The 22,179-nt window shown below is 36.2% G+C and overlaps 1 long non-coding RNA gene across 11 annotated transcripts in view; it reads right to left on the bottom strand.

The window, feature by feature from the left end:
* LOC112671019 (uncharacterized) overlaps nucleotides 1-22,179 on the bottom strand; it is a 53,919-nt gene that overhangs the window by 30,070 nt on the left and 1,670 nt on the right. For 3 of the 11 annotated variants that reach the window (XR_003143325.3, XR_007410568.1, XR_007410566.1), the window contains exon 1: nucleotides 17,985-21,981. The exons of 2 other annotated variants lie outside the window; for them this stretch is intronic. This is a non-coding gene — a long non-coding RNA (uncharacterized LOC112671019). Of the gene's footprint in view, nucleotides 1-17,984; nucleotides 21,984-22,179 lie in introns of those variants that run through there. 6 more of the 11 variants (XR_003143323.3, XR_003143322.3, XR_003143321.3 and 3 more) reach the window with 4 other exon arrangements.

Consider the following 22,179-nt stretch of genomic DNA (forward strand, 5'->3'; position numbering starts at 1 on the left):
TGACAACAAGGTAGCATGTGATCCAGCTCTTCTCCATATCACTCAGTCATTGAAAATGGACTACCCCAGGAAAGGATATCATCTGGAGCCAGGTGGCCTTCTGCAGAGCAGACTTGGAAGGAAATGAAAGCTGGAGACTGTCTGCTGATCTCACTGTTCATAAATAAGGGATAATTGTTCCTGAAGAGAGATACGGGCATGGATATCTATCTCTACCAACTACCAAAGGTTAAAGATAATGTGTACACATAAACAACCCAGTAGATTAAAGTCATCTGGTCAACATAATAGAACAGTCTTATTTTCTTTTAAGATCTATTTATTTATTTGAGAGGGAGAGTGTATGACCACGGGCAGGGGGAAGGGAGGTGCAGGCAGAGGTAGAGGGAGAAGCAGGCTTCCTGCCATGCAGGGAGCCAGAGGACCATGAGGCTCAATCCTTGGGATCATGACCTGAACAGAAGGCAGACTCTTAACCGACTGGACCACCCAGGTGCCCCTATAATGTTCTTACTATTTAGTTTCATAATGGATTCCTTTTGAAAAAGAGTGGGTAGTAGTGTTACAATGACAAGGATCAGAGAAGGATGTTCTGCCTTTATATATTGAGTTCTGCAATCAGAATTATACAACTGATATACACTAATCCTGAGTGTGAGTGGGCCATTATTTTCCAATTTACAAAAGAAGACCATAGGATTTATTTATTTTAATATTTTTATTTATTTATTCATGAGAGAGATACAGAGAGAGGCAGAGGCACAGGCAAAGAGAGAAGCAGGCTCCATGCAGGGAGCCCGATGCAGGACTCGATCCCAGGACTCCAGGATCACGCCCTGGGCTGAAGGCAGGTGCTCAACCGCTGAGCCACCCCGGCGTCCCAAGACCATAGGATTTAGAGTGGCAAGGTGATTTGCCCACATGTTGGAAAGTGGTAGAGTCCAAATTTGACGTCAGGCTTTTTTCTCTGCTGCCATCTAAATCAACAAAAGTCCTATGTGAGTGTTTGTTCTTATGTGTGCTGTGGCATGTTGTTTAGCAATATGAACTCCCACTTTTTCTTCTATTTTCTAGGAATTTGAACCATTTCCAGGATAGACTAAAAGTACCATGCTTATATATTGCTAATGCTTTAGACTCCAGAGCTGAAAGACCAGAAAGATGTTTTTCAAAGGCCATCAAGGACTTTGTGAGGAAAGAAGAGAGAATTGTCAGTGATAGAGTAGAAGAGTTTGAGGTTATAGAAAAGAAAGATAACAAGAAGGGGTATACCAACTACGAGTCCCTCCTCCAGAAAAAAAAAAAATATATGTGGCCTGAGAAAGAAAGCAATCCTACAGCCAGGGAGGTACTGGTAGTTAAGGGCATGGAGTGGGTTGAAGGCTAGAGAGAGGAGGAACCCCGGAGGGCTTGGAGAACAGTGTCTTTTTTTTTTTTTTTAAGATTTTATTTATTTATTCATGAGAGACACAGAGAGGGAGAGGCAGAGACACAGGCAGAGGGAGAAGCAGGCTCCATGCAGGGAGCCTGATGTGGTACTCGATCCCAGGACTCCAGGATCATGCCCTGGGCCAAAGGCAGGCACTAAACCGCTGCGCCACCCAAGGATCCCCGAGAACAGTGTCTTAAAGAGAGAAAAACTTTGTCATCAGCACCCCAAGGTGTTGTTAGTTGTTACTCTGTGATTCAGGTGAATCAAAAGGCAACCCACCCATGAGCACCTGTTAGACATGTGAGGCCGAGCACAGCTTCTGCCTTCGACCAAGACTAAGCCAAGAGAGAGAACTCCAGTAGACACTAGCATTGCCTTTAAACCACAGCACTTTAGAACAGGGCTTTTTCAAAATGTCATAAAATAAGCTTAATTATATACTAATCATAAACTTAAAAGACACCAAATCTTAAGCAAAAACTAGCAAGTAATATATTTTGAAATGATGGAAAATTTATATTAAATGTATACTTAAATTATGAAAGTTTATATTTTTAAATGCCCTTTAGAACAGCATCCAGAATCATTGGAATCATAGGAGAAAATTAATAAAATGTGTATAAAGCCTGTACACTAAACACTATACAACACTGCTGAGAAATGAAAGAAATAGAGCCTTAGCTACATAGTCAACACAATGCCAGTCAAACTCTAATAGTGATAATGGTTTTTACATTAAAATAGTTTCATAAGATAAATTTATTTTGTAAAGCCATAGGGTTCCAGAACATGGTTTATAATCCCCAGCCTAATTAATTCAGCCTTTGGCTCCTCCTCCAGCCCATCTTATTAATTTCTATCCTCCACTTGAATATTCGGGTTGCATTTCCAGTTCTTTTAAAATTGCCTTGATACAGAATACCTAATGGGATACAAAATATGAGACTCATTTATTATTGAATAATAAGTGTGTTAGAAGTTTCTTTTGCTGCACAACCCCAAGTGTTTTATTATTACATTTTACAAAACTAGGAGGAAAAATGAATGCTGGCAACTCTTCAAGAAAAATGTATAATACATCTACTGCTTGTTTATTTAGGTTGATATGGGAATTTTAGCCTTTACAAAGGGTTGACATTGTAACCCATTGGGTTGTCAATGGGTTGACATTTCCAGCATCACCTCCAAAAAAAATACCTGAGAAGTTTGATTCCAGAGTCAAAAAGTCTTAGTTAGGATGGACAGTGGGTAATAGCGAGTCTTAGCTTTAACTGAGGAAAAGGAGTTCTTTAGAAAAAGGACAAAGGACAGAGATTCTTGGCTTTTCCTCGATGGGAACAACTCGGCCTGAAGGGCATTAGAATATGTGGACGACAGGTGGAGGTTGCCAAGGTAACCCTAATGCAACTGCCTCCACCCAGGACCACCGTCCCTCACATCTCTTGGGGCATCAGGCCAGCCTAGTCTCCAGCCTCCATGTCCCTCCTCCTCCTCAGGGATGAGAGACACTAGTCAACAAGGTCCACTATGGAGGGAGAGTCTCCCTGTGCAGATGCTGCAGCTCACAGGCCTCTCCTCCTCTTCTGTTCATATCATCCGAGGATTTCTCACTAATTGTTGCTCTTGGCCCTATTCTGGTTTTAGAGGATGTCGTAGCCCATTTAATGATCTTAATCTAGTTTAGACCACTGAGATCTGACTGGAATATTTAAACAAGACCTTACTAACAGACCAGAGAAAACAAAAGGAACAAAACACCGAGTAATGACAACCAGGTCATGGGAATCATAGGGCAGACTTATTTTTCTTTCCCATGGGTTCCCTGCAGGTTTGTCTCCCTTTATAGCTCCCAGGGACCATTTCCTGCACAATGGAGAATTTTAACTACTCAAAGGTGTCCCGAAGCAAGCAAAGGCTCTTCAAGGAGCAAGCCCAAGAAGAACACAGCCTTGCTTACAGGGATGGAGGAATGTGTAGAGCCCGGTGGTGGGGTGGGGGTGGGGGTGGGGCTACTGTTGACTGTCTGGCTTATCACCAGCAGGGCCCACTGCTGAACTCACAAGGAAAAGGCAGATGCACAATGACAAATGGATCCAATCCTAGAGAATCCTGGAGGGAGGAACCCTACAAGCCCCTGCTCACATACACGGCAATTCCAGGATAACGTCTCCCTTGCTCTCCTCCCAAGCAGTTACTCTGCCCCTAATCTCAACAGTCTGCATCCCTCTGTAGGCCCAGGCGGTTTGCCCACGTGCATACATTCAGTTCTCGCATGCCCCTCTTCTCTTCAAAAGAAAAGATAAAGTAAAACAAAAAAAGAAAAATTTGATGTGAAAATAATTAAAACTTTAAATTTAAAGTTTTAAAAATTAAAATTTTTCCAAATCCAAACCTTTGGAATAAACTTCATTTTAATTAACAGATTTTATTTTAGAACAGCTTTAAATGTGCAGAAAATTGAGCAAAGGGGACAGAGAGATTCCATATGCCCTCTCCTTCCCTATCGCAGTTTCCTGTATTATTGACACCTTTCATTAGTGTGGCACATACGTTACAATTGATGCATAATTATGGATATATTATTTTTCACTCATGTCCGTAGTTGACAGTAGGGTACACAGTTCCCACTGCACATTCTATGGATTTTGACGATATTATCTATCCACCAATTATAGTTTCAGTCAAACTAGTCTCACTGTTCTAAAACCCTCCTCTTCCCCCAAACCACTGGAGGCACTGATCTAAAACCTGCCTCTAGAGTTACGGTTTCTCCAGAACGTCATATGGTTGGAATTACATCGTAAGTAGCCTTCCTAGATTAGTGTCTTTCACTGACAGTTATGTATTTAATGCTCTTCCATGTCCTTCATAATAAACCTTGTTATGATTGCTGACAAGACTCCATTACATGAATTACAACTGTGTATTTACCGTTCACCTACTAAGGAGCATTCTGAATGCTTCCAAATTTGGCAGTTACATATAAACCTGCTATAAATATTAATGTGCGGGTTCTTTGTGGGCATAAGTTTTCTACTCAATTGGGACAATAGCTGGGTATAATTTTGCTGTATTGTTTGGTAAAACTATATTTAACGTTGTAAGAAAACTGCCAGACTGTCGTTCAAAGGGACTACCATGTTGCTTTCCCACCCGTGACGAATGACACTTCCTGCTGCTGCACATTCTCACCAGCATTCGGAGTTCTCACATCTCTTTTAATCTAAACATTCTCAGAGGTCTCTAGTGCTATCTTACTGTTGTTTTAATTTGTAATCCCCTAATGACAAATGATGTTGTACATCTTTTTAAGTGCCTGTTTGCCATCTGTATATCTTTGATAGTTAGGGATTAGTTCAAATTTTTCCAACTTTTTAATTCACTTTTCCTATTAACTTTGAAGAGTTCTTTATATTTTTTTGAATATAAGTATTTTACCAGATACATACTTTGCAAAGGTTTTTTTTTTTTTTCACCTTTGTGGAAAAGGTGGCTTATCTGTGGCTTATCTTTTAATTCTCCTAATAGTGTCTTTCAAAGAGCAGATTTTTTTTTTAAATTTTAATGAAGTCCAGTTTGTCAATCTTTTTCTTTCATGGACTGTGCTTTTATCTAAAAAGGCGTTACCAAGCCCAAAGTCAACTCGATTTTTCTTTTATGTTACCTTCTAGGAGTTTTATAGCTTTGTATTGCATATTTAGGCTTATGATCAATTGTAAGCTAATTTTTGTCAAAGGCCAGTGTCTAAATTTACATTTTGCATGTAAATATCAATTTGTTCCAGCACCACTTGTTGAAGAGACTAACTTTTCTCTATTGAAGTGCCTTTGTCTCTTAATCAAAGACCAGTTGATGATATTTGTGCAGGTGTGTTTCTTGGCTGTCCATTCTGTTCTATTGATCTATTTGTCTATTCTTTCACCAATTTGTCTATTCTTTCACACACTATCCTGACTGCTGTAGCTTTCTTTTGACTCTAGAAGTAAGATAGTGTCAGTTTTCCAATTTTGTTCTTCTTCAAAATTGTGTTAACTACCCTAGGCCTTTGAGTTTCTACTTAAACTATAGAATTAGCTTGTCAATAACCACAAATAGCTGACTGAATTTTTACTGGGAAGGCATTAAATCTATAGATTGAGGGGGAAAGAACTGACATCAACAGTATTGAGTCTTCCTGCCCACGAACATGGAACACATCTCCATTTATTTGAATCTTTGTTGATTTTTTTTCCATCTGAATATTTCAAGTATTTTGTTAGATTTATCCACACGTACTTAATTTAGGGGAGGCACTAATAATGTAAATAATATTGTGCTTTTAAGTTCAAGTTTCTAGGATTCATTTCTAGTATAGAAGAAAGACTTTTGTATATTAACCTCAAATCTTCAACCTTGCTAGAATACTTAGTTCCAGGAATTTGTTTTGGTGTTTGTGTTTATAAATTCCTTGGGATTTTCTATATATTTAATCATGTTATATAATCATATTCTATATATTTAATCACAGTTTCATTTCTTCTTTCCAAATATGTATGTCTTTTATATTTTTATTACTATATTGAGTAGGATATACTGTACAATGTTGAAAAAAAAGTAGTCAGAGGGAACATCCTTGCCTTGTTCCTGATCTTAGGCATAAAGCCTTACTTCCTCACCATTAAGTATAATGTCATCTGTAAGTTTTTGCAGAATGTTCTTTTTCAGTTGAGGAATTCTCCTTCCAGTCCTAGTTTTCTCAGTGTTCTCTTTTTATCATGAATAAGTGGTGAATTTGTCAAATAATTTCTTGTGTAGGTTGACATGATTGTGATTTTTCTTCTTTAGACAGCTGAAGTGCTGGATTACATTAATTGACTTTTGAATATTGAACTAGCCTCACATACCTAGGATAAATCCTATTGGGTCACAGAGTATACTTTTTAATACATTGTTTGATTCACTTTGCTAATATGTTGTATGTTGTTGAGTATTTTTGCATGTGTATGCATGAGAGATATTAGTCTGTAGTTTTCCTTTTTTTTAAATGTCTTTGTATTAGGAATATTGACCTCATAGAATGAAGTATTTCCTCTGCTTCTATTTTCTGGGATAGATTTTTACAAAATTGGAATGATTTTTTCTTTAAATGTTTGAAGAATTTACCAGTGAATGAATCTTGGTCTGGTGCTTTCTATTTTGAAAGGTTATTAATTATTGATTTAATTTTTATAGATATAAACCTATTCAGATTATTTATTTTTCTTTGTGGGTTTTGATACATTGTGCTTTGCAAGGAATTGGTCCTTTCCGTCTAGTTAATCTGACTTGTGGGTGCTGGACTCAAGGGTTGAGTTACAGGATGTGATGCATAGTTCTTCATTCCTCAGGGGAAAGTTCCATAGTTTTTGTATCCCTTCCCAATTGTGGGTCAGCACACCTGGGATGGCCTCCTGGGCAAGACTAACTTCTGTCTCTCCTAACCATCTCACTGTGTCTCTACTATCTCTTGTTGTGGAGGCGCTGTACATCAAGTTTTCAGGCTATTTCAAAGGAAAATTATTCTATATGTAGCTATAAATTTGTTATATCCATGGATGAAGATGAGCTCAAGGTTTCCCTATGCCACCATTTTTCACTTCTTTCCTAGATGGATAAATTTTAATTACCTCAAAGAACCGCCTTTTGTTTTTGTTGATTTTCTTTATTTAATTTTCCTGTTTTCAGTTTTAGTAATTTGTGCTCTAAATTTTGTTATTTATCATCTTATGCTCACTTTGGGTTTGTGTTCTTCTTTATCCAGGTTCCTAAGGGGAAAGCTTAGATTATTGAATATAGATTTTTTTCTTCTGTTATATTCATTTAATGCTATAAGTATTTCTCTAAGCACTGTTTTTTATTACATTTCACAAATTTTGGTATTTTTATTTTCATTCAATTCAAAATATTTATTTATTCACTTATTGATTGATTTACTTATATTTATTTAGTTATTTAGTTACAAGATAGAGTTTAATAATTCATCAGTTACATATAACACTCAGTGCTCATTTCATCAAGTGCTCTCCTTAATGCCCATCACCCAGTTACCCCATCCCTCACTCACCTCCCCTCTAGCAACCCTCAGCTTGTTCCCTAGGGTTAAAAGTCTCTTATGGTTTGCCTCTCTTTCTGTTTTTATATTATTTTATTTTTCCTTCTCTTCCCCTATGTTCATCAGTTTAACCGTATTCTTACTGATTTTCTGTTTGATCCATCAATTACTAGTAGAGGGATTTTGAAGTCGCCAATGATAATAGTGAATATGTCAATATTTCCTTGCATTTTTGCCAGTTTTTGCCTCACTTATTTTGAGTTCTATTGCAAAGCACATACATGTAGAGAATTGTTATGTCAGTTTTTGAAGAAATGACATCTTTACCAATATTTAAGGCTGCTCTTTATTCCTGACCATGTTTCCTGTTCTAAAGTTGGCTATGTCTGAAATTAATATAGCTACTCCAGCTTTCTTTCAATTTGTCTCAACTTTGTATATCTTTACCCATTTATCTCTTATCTGTCTTACTATTGAAATTTGCTTTTCACAGAAAACATATCTTTGGATGATTGGATCTTGGATCTTGTCTTTTCTCCCACTCTGTTTGTTTGTCTTTTGTTATATTTAGAAAGTTTACATTTAAAGTGGTTTTTGTTATAATATCTACCATATAACAATTTTCTTCTTGTTTCCATTTGTTTCCTTTTTATCCTTCCCTTTTTTCTTTCTTCCCTTGTTATATTGAACATTATATAGTTGCATTTTGTCTCTATTAGCATACCAATTATACTTCTTTGTATGTACAAATATATGTTTTAATATATTTTTATATTGTATATAAATATAAATATATGTTATATATAAGGCAATATATTAGTGATTGCCCTTATGTTTACAATTTACATCAAAACTAATTTAAGTTTACTTTCTTTTTTCCCCATAGGACAAACTGAAACTAACATTTTTGTTGTTCTTGTCTATTATGTCATTTTTTAATTTTAAGTTTTCATTTTAATTTTAGGGTTTTAATTTAACTTCAGTTAGTTACCATACAGCGTTATATTAGTTTCAGGTGTACACTACAGTGATTCAACACTTCCTTACACCACCCAGTTCTCATCCTGACAAGTGCACTTCTTAATCCACATCACCTATTTCACCCATCTTCCCTCCCACCTCCCCTCTCGTAACCATCATTTTGTTCTGTATGGTTAAGACTCTATATCTTTGTCTGTCTTTTCGTTTTCCTTTGCTTATTTGCTTTGCTTCTAAAATTCTACTCTTCTAAAATCCTCTCTAAAATTTGAGAGAAATCATACGGTATTTGTCTTTGACTTATTTCATTTAGCATTATACTATCTAGATCCACCAAATCCTTGGAAACGTAAGATTTCATTCTTTCTATGGCTGAATAATATTTGATTATATGTCACATCTTCTTCATCCATTCATCTTCTTCCATTCATCTATCAATGGACACTTGGGCTGCTCCTATAATTTGAATATTGTAAATAATCCTGTCATAAATATAGGGGTTCATATATCCTTTTGAATTACTGTTTACATATTTTTTGGGTAAATACTCAGTAGTGCAGTTACAGAATCATAGGGTATTTCTATTTTTAACTTTTGAGAAACCTCTATTCTGTCTTCCACAGAAACTGCAACAATTTGCATTCCCACCAACAGTGAACAAATATTCCTTATTCCCCACATCCTTGTCAGCACTTGTTGCTTCCTGTGTGTTTGAATATAGATTCTGACATGTGTGAGATGATATCTCCTTGTAATTCTGATTTGTATTTCCCTGATGATAAGTGATGTTGAGCATCTTTTCAAGTGTCTATTTGCCATCTGGATGTTATCCTCAAACAAATATCTGTTCCTGTCTTCTGCCCATTTTAATTGGATTATTTGGATGTGGGGTGTTGAGTTCTATAATTCTTTATATACTTTGGATACTAACCCTTTATCAGATATAGAATTTGCAAATATTTTCTCTTATTCAGTAGATTGTTTTCTGCTTTGCTGGTTGTTTCCTTCCCTGTGCAGGAGCTTTTTGTTTTGATGTAGTCAGAAGAGTTTATTTTTGCTTTTGTTTCCCCTGCTTCAGGAGAAATATCTAGAAAAATATTGCTATAGCTAATGTCAGAGACATAACTGCCTGTGCTCTCTTCTAGGTTTCTTATGGTTTCAGGTCTCACATTTAGGTCTTTAATTCATTTTGAATTTATTTTGTGTTTGGTATAAGGAGGTTGTCCAGTTTCATTCTTTTCTATGTGGCTGTCCAGTTTTCCCAACACCATTTGTTGAACAGACTATCTTTTTCTCATTGGATATCCTTTCCTGCTTTGTTGAAGATTAGTAGACTATATAGTCTTGGGTTTATTTTGGGCTTTCTATTCTGTTCCATTGATTAATGGGTCTATTTTATGCCAGTACCATACCGTTTTGATTACTACAGCTTTGTATTATGGCTTTAAGTCTAGAATCGATATGCTCCCAGATTTGTTTTTCTCTTTCAGGATTGCTTTGGTTATATGGGATCTTTGGTAGTTCCATATAACTTTTAGGATTTCTTGTTGACATAAGCATATTTCACTTATGTGAAATATGTTGTTGGTACTTTGATGGGTATTGCATTAAATCTGTAGATTCCTTTGGGTAGTATAGACATTTTAACAATATTTGTTCTTCCAATCCATGGGCATGGAATGTCTTTCCATTTCTTTGTGTCAATTTGAATTTCTTCAACATTTTATAGTTTTCAGAGTCCAGGTTAGTTAAGTCTATTCCTAGGTATCTTATTATTATTTTTGGTGCAACTGTAGGTAGGAGAGTTTTCTTAATTTTTCTCTGCAGCTTCTTTCATAACATATAGAAATGCAAGAGATTTCTATAAATTGGTTTTTTATCTTGTGACTTTACTGAATTTATTTGTCAGTTGTAATAGTTTCTTGGTAGTCATTTGGGTTTTCTGTGTATAGCATCATGTTATCCGAAAATAGTAAAATTTTACTTCTTCCAATTTGGATGCCTCTTATTTCTTTTTGTTGTCTGGTTACTGTGACTATATATATATATTTTTTTTTTCCTCTGTATCCATTTGTATGTCCCATGACACTTCAGTTGTTCTGTCCTTTGCAGTTGTTCTATTCTTCTCCTCTTAGTCTTGGTGTTCTCCCAAGAGGATTGAGAATACTGGGATACTGTGGAGTATATTTGGATTCTGGAGAAAAACCCATCCTGTGCATCTGCTCCTTGAAGTGTGGTGCAACTTATAGATGACACCAAGCATTCACTCATTACTGCCAACCTCCCACAAACACTGTACCAAACAGAACACCAGATGTAAGAGGTGTGCAGATGTATTTGTCTATCAATCATTGTAAGAGCAGAGAACATATCTGGAAGAGGCTCTGCACCTCTTTAGCTGCCAATTCATGAAGCCTCCAGGGGTATGAGCTAGGACCTCCAATTCATTTTTGCTCTGTATACTTCATGCTGTCTTCATAATTATTAACTCTTAAAAGTCAAAGATACCATTTGTCCTCATAACATTAATATTTGTTCTAAGACTATTTCTATCAATTGAATGGGATATTAAAACCCCAGCTCATATAGGCAACAGGAAAACAAATGATTTTGTTTAAAATATTTAAGAGTAATGATTTCTTAAGTATTTAAGAAAAACCATCAAAAGTTGCACTTTGCTGCCTCGACAAAGTCATTCATCAGGTTACTTTCTAGCTAAACTTCTTATTCTATCTGTTTCAGTATCTACTAGGAAAAACACAAGCTCAGGGTAGTATAGGGTTCCTTTATTTTGTAAGAACTGCCAACCAAGAAACAATGATATTTAATTAGTGTATTTGATGAGGAAGACTAAACCCACAGTATTCCATTTATTGATATTTTTGGAAGTTTGGGTGAAATAGAACATGTATTAAAATAATATTTTATAATTTCAAAATGCTATTATATATGTATACACACATACACATACATATATACATATGTATTTTAATTGGTCCATTGGAAGCTCAAATAATAGAATTTAAGGCTGAATAGTCTTTTTCCTAAAACTCAGATCTTACTACTGGAGAGATTCTGATTCTCACTGGCTGTTATCTGGACTTACTGTCAGTCTACAATACTGTCAAGGGATCAGAGAATTAATAGCTGAGAGTCAGTAAACTAATAGATCTCTACATTGGCTGTGCTTCACATGTATCTAGGGAGCGTTGAAAAATCCTGCTGCTTGTGGCCTACTTCCTGACGGTATAAGCTAATTGATCTGGGACATGATATGGTTATTAGTATTTTTTAGAGCTTAATAGATAATTATAATATTGAACGAAACTTGAATGACGTGGATCTATAGCAGAGTTCTCAGTTGTTGTCCACAGACCAGCAGCATTAAACACCACCTGGAAACTTGTCATAAATATAGATTCTTGAGCCCTTCAGATATAGTGGATCAGAACTCTAAGAGTGAGGCCTAGCAATGTGTGTTTTAGCCAGTACTCCAGGTAATCCTCATAGACACTAAAGTTTGAGAATCCCTGATCTAGACTATTGACTCAACTTCAGTGGGCATCAAAATCATCTAAGAGCCTTTATAATACATAAGCTCAGGCCCCACTCTAGAATGAAGTGGAGATACAGGTCATCCTCAGTCTTAGGATTTGGTCAGTTATGTCTGGTGGGCAAATGTGGGACTGAGTACTACACGTTTTGCCTGTTGCATTGAATTAAACTGATAAATTCTTTGTATTAATAAATATTTTTCACCGACTCTGTGGCAATCTAATGGATAAGAGCTTGCAAACCAGATATCTCCATATAGAAAGTATTCACTTAGACTAGTTCATTCCAATAACAAATAAAATCATATTATTCAAAAATCTCATTTAAAAGAATTTCACCTAACAAATTGTGCTAAGAACACTTAACAAATTTTTAAGTGTATAATACAGTGTTGTTAACTATGGGCACACTACTGCACAGCAGATCTTTAAAACTTAGTTATCTTGCATAACTGAGATTTTATACCTACTAAACAGCAATTCTCAATTTTTGCCTCCTCCCAGCCTCTGGAGACCACCATTCTACTCTGCTTCTCTATTTTTGACTATTTTAGATTCCTCACATAAGTGCAACCATTCAGTATTTCTCCTCCTGTGTCTGGCTCATTTCACTTAGCATAATTATCTCACGTTTCATCCATGTTGTTACATAGAGCAGAATCTTTTTTTTAAGGATGAATAATATCCCATTGTATGTATTATACCACATTTTCTTTATCCACTTATCTGTCCATAGACATTTAGATTGTTTCCATTTCTTGGCTATTGTGAATAATACTGCAATGAGCATGGGAGTGAAAATATCAATTTGAAATCCTGATTTCAATTCTTTTGGATAAATACCTGGAAGTAAGTTTGCAGTATTATGAGGTATTTTTAGTTTTAGTTTTTTGAAGAAGTTCCATATGATTTTCCACAGTGGATGCATCATTTTACATCCCCATCAACAATATATAAGCGTTCTAATTTCTTCATATCCCTATCCATACTTGATATCTTTTGTTTTTTAAAATAATAGCCATCCTAACAAGTGTGAGATGTTATCTCATTGTGGTTTTGATTTGTATTCCTTTGGAATTCCCCTTGGGGCTCAAACTCACAACACTGAGATTAAGACCTGAGTTGAGATCAAGAGTCTGAAGTTTAACTGAGCCACCCACATGCTGCTTGATTTACATTCCCTAATGTAATGTTGAACATATTTCCATATTCCTATCAAGTCTTATGCTTATTTTTTTAACTTTTATGGGGTTTTCTGCAGTTGAGTTGGAAGTTTTAAAAATATTTTGCATATTAACTTCTTATCAGAAGAAACACCAAAGACTTTAAACATAAAACAAGAAAATATATATATGTACTTTAGTTTTATTAAATTTATCTGTTCATCAAAAGATTATTAAAACTGAATAAGCAAATAACAACTGGGAAAATATTACATACGTGGATAGATATAGATACAAATATAGATATATATATATAAAATAGGGAGGGTCACTGTGTATAATTCAACAATACATTAAAATTTAAAAAAATAAATAAAAAATAAAAATAAAAAATACATTAAAAAATTAAGTGAACAATAATACAGAAAAATTTAATGAAAATGGACCCAAAATTCAAACAAGTTCCTCACAAAAGAAGACATGTGAATACTAATAAGTCCATGAAATCATGTTCAGCATTATTTTTTATCAAGGTAATGCAAATTAAAACTACAATGAGATACCATTTCCAACCCACTAAAATCACTAAAATAAATTATTTGAAAGTTCTGACAATATCATACACTGTCAAGAATGTGAAGTTACTAGAACTTTCATTATAGCTAAGGAAATTAAATTGAAATATTTACTTGAGAGATTTTTTTGTTTGGTTAGTTGGGGTTTTTTTTTTTTTTTGACAGTTTTTTAAATAAAGTACACAACTGACCAATTTCACTCCTAGCTATTTACCAAAGAAAGTTTAAAAGATGTGTTAATGAATAGATCGTGCAAGAATACTTACATCAGCCTTCTTCCTAACAGCTGTAAACTGGAAAAAACACAAATATTCATCAACTGAAGAACAAATAACCACACCTTGGAACAATCATATAACGGAATACTACTTAGCAATAATAAAAAAAAAAAAACCTAATGAAAAGTGGAATAACATGATTGAATCTCAGAAACATGATTCTGAATGAAATAAGCCAGACACAAAAAAGCACATGCTGTGTGATTTCTGTTACATGAAACTGAAGACTAATCAAATCTAATCTACGGTGATGAAACTCAGAGTATAGGTTTCTTCCTGGGAAGGGACGAGTTATATAAAAGAGCACAAACTTGTCGGGTGATGGAAATATTCTGTATCATGTTTTTGCAATAGTTTTATGAGTATGTATAATCACCAAAATTGATCTAACTAAACAAGATAAGTTAGTAACGTTAAACAGTATGGTGTAAAATAAGAAAAATTATCTAATGTTAGCTGTTCAGTTTTTACCGACCAAGATGAAATGGCAACCTGAATAATTACCAGTGGCACAGGTACTGTTTCGTTGTACGGTACCACCTGAGATATTGTTTGCTGACAGGTAATGGACATGATCAAAATCACTCTCTCTTGCTTTTCAGACACAATCAGCTATTGTCTCACAAAATAATGAATCTGCCACACCAGAGAGTCCCAGAAGGTCTCGATAGAATCAACCCCTTGAATTTTATTTCTAACCTTACCCTTTCTTACACTTGAAATATTTCAAATTCTAGCAGCTTTCCTCATTAACCTCCACCAAAGAGCTGTAGCATGAAAAAAAGGTATAAGTACCATCACCAGCTCTGCAATACAGCCCAAGATATGAAGTTAAATAGGGAAACCAAGAGGCAGAGGAGGAAGACTGAGAGGATTCAACAGGAGAGGAGAAAAAGGAAGTGAACCAGTAGGAAAAAAGCGGGTATGTGTGTGTGGTGGGGGGGATGGCAGAGAAAAATAGAAAGAAAAATTAATTATTTACTTCTGATTAAAAAAAAGAAAGTATCCCGGGACACCTGGGGGTGCTCAGTGGTTGAGCCTCTGCCTTTGGCTCAGGTAGTGATTTCAGAGTCCTGGGATCAAGTTCCGCATTGGGCTTCCCGGAGGCAGCCTGCTTCTCCCTCTGCCTGTGTTCCTCATGAATAAATAAATAAAATATATTTTAAAAAAGTAGAAAGTCTCAGACCATAGCGAAAATTTGTATTTTCAAGCTAGGTTTCTACACCAGGTTGCCAGGAATTGAGTAATAAAAGATGTTTCGGGATCCCAAATATAAGCACATTGGACAGCTCCCCTATTCTACAAACACCAGACCCTGGTGTTTGACAATAAAGCAACTCCTCTCAGGATTAGCACTTTTTTATTTATTATTATCATTATTATTATTATTATTATTATTATTATTATTATTATTTTGAGACACATTCTGAGTATATTTAATGATCCTGGGATCTGCAGTATAATTTTTCCTTATGAAAATTTTCTTAGCAGCCTGGGTGGCTCAGCGGTTTAGCGCCTGCCTCCTTCAGCCCAGGGCCTGATCCTGGAGACCCAGGATCGAGTCCCACATCAGGCTCCCTGCATGGAGCCTGCTTCTCCCTCTGCCTGGGTCTCTATCTCTGTCTCTGTGTCTCTCATGAATAAATAAATAAAATCTTTTTTTAAAAAAACCCTTTGTTATAGCATCAGGGATCGTCAGTTTCTTGCTATTTCCTTAGAACTTTATTTCTCGTGTATGTATATTTATTAAGAATAGAGAAACTCCCTTTTTGCCCATTTTAGTTTTCAATAGATTTATGAAATATGTTTCATAGAAGACTGATCTTATCCAAAACATTTTTGTTACTTTTTTCAATACATTTAATGATACAAAATAATATTTTTAAAAAAATAGTAATAATCCATGACATAGCACTGTTTGAAGTCCCTCCTCCCCCATTTCTAAGTACCTAGAAAAGTGAAACATGACTGAAGGCCACTGCCTGTACCTGCACCTGTACCTGTTTCCATTTGTATTCCAGACCCCGCCCCTAATTGCAGCACTTCTGGAAGACCCTGGGAAAAATGATCTTAGATAAAAAAATCAGTTAGACAATTGTCTATGGCTAGACAATGAGGGAGAATCACAGAAATAGAGAGGTTATAAATATGTTTGGAAACTTTCTATAACTATAATGTATGAGATATAAGCTTCTACAAAATATGATGTGCATGAAAAATAGCTTTAGGATAGCTGAATATCCCCACTTGAATTGTAATAATTTGAGGGTGGGAGAAATTTGGTTACATAAACAACTTTTATTCTAAGATGATTTCTCATTCTGTCCACTTGATAGTGGCTATTATGAAGCTTGAGTGAGATAATGTACATTTTGAAAGTAATTTTAAGCTATAAAACACTTTACAAATATTGGTAATGGTTCTTTATGACACTATTAGTATTAATCTAGCCAAAAACCCATGGAACCTCCCAAATTATTTTCAAGTACATCACAAAACTATGTGGGATAGAAGACATTAGGCTTAATTGTTTCAATTTTACTCCAAGGCATAGCAGGAAAATATTTGATAATTTACGACAAAATTAGCACTGGTATCCAGGTCAATTGTCTTCTGAGATAGTATATTCCTTTTATACCACATTATTCCCATGCAGAGAAATTGGATCAGAACACTATAGCAGCCTAGCATAAAGGCATAGCTTTATTCGAGGGATCTGACCCCATGGAACTGTAGGAAACAGGCTAGCCGTCTCACCACAAGAAGGGCTTGTGGAAGAAAGAATATGGCATCCATTGGAGCCCCAGGTGTGTGCTCTCTCTGCCACTATGACACACATTATATTTTGGCAAACCCAAAGATACCACCAACGCTATGCTCTCCCATTATTCCACTGTACGGGCTGCAAAGCTCAATCCTTCTTTTCCTACCAAGATGATCATTAAGTATGGCTATGTGATACAGTTCATATGAATAAAATACATTTCTAGTATTTCTCTTTTCTAACGAAATGAAAAGTTAACATTGATGCTTTCATTCTCTCTTTTTTCTTACCTTGATTCCAGATATAAGATATGAAGCTACAGTTACCATATTATGACCATGAAGCCTCAAGCACAAAGAAAAATCCAATAGAATAATAGAAATATCAGTCTTGACCCTATCTAAGTGCTTGATTATTGGTAACATCTTCTTACCAAAAATCTGTGGATTTTTTTTTTTATATATTTGGGGAAAACTTAAACCTCATTTGTTTTAAAACACTTTAGGAAAGTGGATTTTGATTGTTTTTATACAGCTGGATGTACTTTTAACTTGTAGATTATCTTATTAATTTGCAATTGAGAATGGAAGTTACGTCCATGAGCAGGTGAAATAGATAACGTATCACCTACCGTGTCGGGTATTGAAATTATTAACTGAGAAAGCACGTACACATAGAAAACATTAAATATACTTTTTCTTCTTCCTCCTTCACTACTGTCTCTTTCTCCATCTCAATTACCATCAGTTCCAACAGTTTCCTCCTTACCCTTCTCTTCCTCCTCCTTCCTCTCCTATGAATCTTTTTGACTATTCTCAATGCAAAATTGAGACCATTTTCTTCCTTGGACAGACTCCAATACAAGATTTGCACTAAAGCCTATGCGCTAAGTGGAAGATTGCCAGGAAGCAGACTTTCTAAATATAGAAGAAAAATAATAAATTAAGTAACACAAAATGTAGAAACATCCATGAAACTTCTTAGGACCCACTATATTCGTTTGCTAGGGCTTCTGTAACAAAGTCCCACAAACTTTTTTAAAAAAGATTTAAAATAGCACTAGTTTATTGTCTCACAGTCTGGAGGTTAGAAGTCTGAAATCAAGGGGTTAGCGGAACCATGCTCCCTCTGAAGGTCCTGGGAAATGACCGTTCCATGTCCCTCTCCTACCTTCTCTGTAGCCTCAGGTGTCCTCGACTTGTAGATGCATCACTCAATTCCTCCATCTTCACATGGAGTTTACTCTGTGTTCCTTCATCTTGTTTTCTCTCTTCACATTTTTGTGTCCAAACATACCAGTTTACAAGAACACAAGTCATATTAGATTACAGCCCACCCGAATGATTTCACCTTAACTTAATCTTAATATTGATTAAAACTGAAATGACTCTATTTCTAAGCAAAGTCATATTAAGAGGTTTTGGAATTTATAACATGATTATATTTTCTTTTGGAAGACATAATTTAACCCATAACACTGCTTACAACTATTTTAGCCCTTCCTTAATGTTCTGCATTATGCCTCAATCAAGAAGAAACTTGCTTTCAGCTAGATGTCACAGTTTTATCTTATTCCCAGTTATACCTGTGTTTTCAGTTTAAGATGAATGTGATTATAATTTTCTTTTCCCCATGATCATTTATCTTTGAATGGGAGAATATTTAGTCCAGAAAACTCCAAATACTCTGCGAGGTGGTGAATAAGATATGAGACCTATAGAGACCTATATAGAGGGCACATGCTCTGTGATTCCTAAGGGCCCGATCTAATCTGAAAATTTATCACCTCAGCAAAAATCATGCTTAGATGTTTGATACTTATGGTGCGATAAATTTCCAGCAAAATAAATTCCTTTGTCTCTTTTTCAAGAATGACTTCTCTAGTCCAGATCCAGTGATTACTTGTCAACCTACAATACAGAGATTTTAAATGATGTTGATGGGCTTGCCTCTCTCCAGTGTCATTTATTTTTATTATTTATAAGCACTCAGATATTCCTGGATTTTTGCCACAAGGAAAACCAAGTGTGAAGTTAAGAGCAAGATTCGTTGGTTCAGATTCTCCCAAGCAACACATATAAAGAGCGTGATTATCAGTGTTCGTGAGATAGCCGTTTTCAGCACTGGACAGTGACCACCAGGCCTGGGCATCCAGGGCCGCTGTGTAAGGAGGGACCTGAGAGTCTGTAGAGAAGACATAGGGAAGAAAGGTTCCCCCTTCAGTAGAAAGGAAAGTAGAAACAATAGAGTCTTTTGTTTCTTTTGAAACAAAAGAAATCTGCCTGGAGAAAAAGAGGAATCCAATTAAAACTGGGAATTCTGTATTGGCAATTTTAGCCATTTCCTTTTTTTCCCTCTTATATCTGAAAAGTTGTTCCTATCTAATTATGAATCCATAGTTTTCAGACTGATTATCACCACATTATAAGAGACATTTTCTCCATTCTCCTCATCCCTGATTTTTTCCCCTTGTCTCACATTAAGTTTCCCATAATTTGTGCAGATTTTGTCCTCCAATATCTTTTCTGAGTGAGCTATTCCTCCCTTCCTCTCCTTCATTATAGTTTATCCCTCATTTCAGGCAGGAAATCTTACCAAGCTAGAGAAGAGTTCCCAGAGAAAATGACCCAGCAAGGGTGGGTAGGATGCTATATCTGGTCACTGTCTCTAGGGCTCTCTGCTAGCTGCTGACTAAACTCTGGTGTTGAAATTGCTTTTGCACTGCACTTCTTTCACTAAATGTGTTTAATCTGCTGTAAAATTGTTTTCATGGTTGTAGTCAATGTTATTGTAACTGTTTAACAATGTGCATTTCTTTGCTTTACAAAGGGCCTTGACAGCCTCTATGCAAATTAGTGTCTTGTCTGACGCCATTAAGCATGTTTCCTGGAAAAGCGACAAGTGGAATCATGGTTAAACCTCTACACTCAGTTTGGGGGATGAGGAAACTAGGGGGAGGAAGCAGAGATTCTATCTGTGATGCATGGACCAGGTGTTGCCTAGAGTTACATAATCTTTACCTTAACCTGTAGTCTTGTGTTGAGGATACAAGTAGATTTTATTAAATCAGCTGAACCTGCGTCCTTCTTATCATCTGGGGCTGTCAAACTCCACCCCGAACTGGAACACAATGGGTTTAGATTGACCTAAGAAGGATTTTTTTTTTTTAATTTGCATGAGTAATGACAGCCATGTCTCAGGTAGAAAGCATAGAGTACGTTCAAGGTCAGAAGACAGATTTAGCTTGTGATGTGAGGAAGAAGGGTAAGGATGTTTCCTTACATTGTTAATCCTTAATAATCATGACTTGAGAAGATGCTAGGACTAGAGAAAGAGCTAAAACTTTTCTCAAAGCTGAAACCCAAGCAGAATACTCCTGAAGCCACATTTTCCTGGCTTCACTACTCAGGAACCAGAAAAATCATCTGAGTATTCTAAATCAGAGATTCCCTGATTCTCCTGAGCTCTGAACCAACGCAAGCAGGTTTCCAGCCTCCCCACGAGCCCAGGGGAAGGGGCATGTCTGGACTACTTATTTATACACCCCTGCTTCCCTTCCCCTAAGAGGTACAGCAATGAGGAGTTTTCCAGGCTTTAATGTTGTTGGTCATGCTGCTTGGGGCCTAGAACTTTCTTAACTCAATAGCTGTTTGGAAGGTCCATTTGCTTCGTTGAGTAGGATCCTACCAGCAGCTAGTCAGTATCCTAGTGGCCTCTTCTCTCTTCTGCGGCAAATTTTACATTTTTTGGGTCTTTCAGACCTTTTATATGATTTTTCTGTATAAGCCTCCCCCCTCCTTCCCTTTTTCCTGCATGAACCAGTCTCTTGTGCCAGAAATTATGGCACCTACATCCTCCATGCCCTGCTGAAGGACTCTGCTCTCACCATTCAGTCTCTGTCTTTTTTGGAACATGTAGAAGTGCTTTAATCAATTTCTTAAAGCTACCAAGTTTCTTCCTTCTCTGTTCCACTCAACAAATATATATTAAGCATCTGAAAAGTGAACTGACAAATTCTTAAGCTCCAGAAGCTCGTAAAGTATGGGAGAAGACAGGTACACAAATAATTACAAATAAAATGTTGGATAGACCATAGTTGAGATACAGATAAGTCCAGATAGTGAAGATTTCGCATACCCTAGGTAAACATGCCCATCCTTCGATGTGCAAGGACATGAGTTGATTTTTGGGAAAATTAATACTTGATCCATGTAGGAAGTCCTTGATCTTTGTCAAAAGAGAAACTCAAACAAATCCAGATATTTGTGAGGGTCTGGGGATACTATGATGTAAGCCAGGTTAGAGCTAGAATGCACGATAGGTGAGGATGGAGCTTGACCAGATTTAGGAACATGACCTGAGGAATGAAGAGAAGTGATGGTTTCCACTGGAGGACTCGATTTAGTCACCTGTCATGACCCAGATACCCTTACAGGGTTTGTGCACTGTCAGAAAAATGATTGTGGGCGAACAGGAAGAGCTGCCCCAACTAAACTCATATTTCAGTCCACAAGCATCCCGACCCTAGGATCATCCTTACAAATCAGCAGAAGAGTAGAAAGGCAGAGCTGGCCCATTCTCTGTGACCTCATTAGTCTACCAGCTGGTGCTTCCAGAATATTTGAAAGAAAGTGCTCCCTACCTGCTTTCCCTTTGCTCTTCAGTAATCCTACCATCACATCTATACACTTAGAAATGGTTAAATGAAAAAAAAAAAAAAGAAAGAAAAGAAATGGTTAAATGGTAGGTTTTACGTTATACATTTTAATCACAATAAAAATTCTAGAAATTTAAAAGATATACCTAGACACAGACCTTACATCTTACACAGAAATTAACACAAGGTGTATTATAGAAATCAACGTAAGATGCAAAACTATAAAACATCTAGAAGAAATAGAGGGAAAATCTACATGACCTTCAATTTGGTAATGAACACTTAGACACAACACCAAAATTATGATTCATGAAAGAAAAGAGATCATAAGCTGAGTTTCATTAAAATTAAAAACTTTGGGATCCCTGGGTGGTGCAGCAGTTTGGCGCCTGCCTTTGGCCCAGGGCGCGATCCTGGAGACCCCGGATCGAATCCCACGTCGGGCTCCCGGTGCATGGAGCCTGCTTCTCCCTCTGCCTATGTCTCTGCCTCTCTCTCTCTCTCTCTCTCTCTCTCTGTGACTATCATAAATAAATAAAAAAAAATTTAAAAAAAATAAAATAAAATAAAATAAAATTAAATTAAAAACTTTTATTCCATGAAATATATTGTTAAGGGGATGAAAAGACGAGCAAGCCCCAAACTGGGAGAAAATATTTGTAGAGACATACTAATGAAGGTCTTAGATTAAAATTATATAAAGAACTC

Source organism: Canis lupus, chromosome 5 (assembly GCF_003254725.2).
Source record: "Canis lupus dingo isolate Sandy chromosome 5, ASM325472v2, whole genome shotgun sequence".
NCBI lineage: Eukaryota > Metazoa > Chordata > Mammalia > Carnivora > Canidae > Canis > Canis lupus.